At 28.8% G+C, this 1,301-nt stretch overlaps 1 protein-coding gene across 1 annotated transcript in view; it reads left to right on the top strand.

Moving 5' to 3' along the window:
• The window catches only part of LOC107484978 (protein ZW2), a 1,810-nt gene extending 1,379 nt beyond the window's left edge, over positions 1 to 431 (top strand). The window contains exon 2 of the mRNA XM_016105518.3: positions 36 to 431. The gene's annotated coding sequence lies outside the window, so the exon portion shown is untranslated. The remainder of the gene's footprint in view (positions 1 to 35) is intronic.
• Positions 432 to 1,301: the final 870 nt, after the last annotated feature.

Below are 1,301 nucleotides of genomic sequence, written 5' to 3'. Positions count from 1 at the left end.
GAAAGATGGTTTTGTTTGGGTTGTATGATGAATAGGACTAAGGAGTAAGAAGTCAGCAAATGATGAGGAATATCAGGCCATGCAAGTGGATGCTTTAGCTTCAAGCCAAGGGTTCACTCCAAGGAAACCAAGATCTCAATCAACTCAACCAGTTGCTGCGCCCACTTTTCCTTTTAGCCCTTTTTTGTTTTTCGTAGTTTATATTTCGAGTCATTATATTTACATAAACACCTTTCTCCCCCTGTGTAAATATATAATATATCAGAGGTGATACATATAATCATCGTCTTTTCGAATACTTATCTAACTCCATTTTTATTATTGAAGTTTTAAAGGTAAATTAGTTGTGCCCCGCATGGGATAAGTTTCTTTTATTATATATATATGAGAATCGGGTAAAATAGTTGAATATATTGAATATGAAAATTTGGGTTTTGAGACATGATATAAATAACAGTAGAAAAACAAAGAAATTTTTTCTTTTAAGAAAAGCTTATTCTAGAGGACTCTGGTAATATTTGGACATGGATAATTCTTTTTTAAATAGATAAATATGTTTTTAGATTATTTTTTATTTATTTTTTCAGCCTAAACATGTGATTAGGAATTAAATTCATGTTTTAAACAAAATATTTTATCTCCAAATGAGATGTCTAGGGATTATCTCCAAACGTACCATATATGATTTGATCCATTTCATGAGTTAATATGACAAGTTATGAGTGAAGTTTACCATATATGATTTGATCCATTTCATGAGTTAATATGACAAGTTATGAGTGAAGTTTACCATATTTTACTTCCCTTCTTTCATGAGTTAATATGACAAGTTATGAGTGAAGTTTACCATATTTTACTTCCCTTCTTATGAGAATTTCTTTTGCAGATTGCTTCGGGCAACTGGCATTTGAGAGGACAAAAGATCCTTTTAAACAAGCTTTGTTGTTTATGTAAAAATTTTCATGTTTTTATGTCTTAGGTCATATTAATGCTTAAGGTTGTCATAGATATTGATGCTATTTGTTATTTGTCATCTTAATATTTCAATCTCAAGTTTTTAACAATAGAATAAGGATGATTGAAAATTTATGGGTCATACAAACTTGTTAGTAAACAAGCCTAGAAAATTTACTATCTAAGAGACTACAGAGATGTCATATTGCATGAGTATTTTGTTTGTTTTTAGCAATGTACTCGTATAGAGAATATATTGGACTATTGGTACAAGTATACACACCAAACTAAAAAATATTATTTTATATAAAAAAATATTTTGAATATATATAGAATAAATTTGAGTA

Source organism: Arachis duranensis, chromosome 4 (genome assembly GCF_000817695.3).
Source record: "Arachis duranensis cultivar V14167 chromosome 4, aradu.V14167.gnm2.J7QH, whole genome shotgun sequence".
NCBI lineage: Eukaryota > Viridiplantae > Streptophyta > Magnoliopsida > Fabales > Fabaceae > Arachis > Arachis duranensis.
This window is presented reverse-complemented; position numbering and strand designations above follow the sequence as displayed.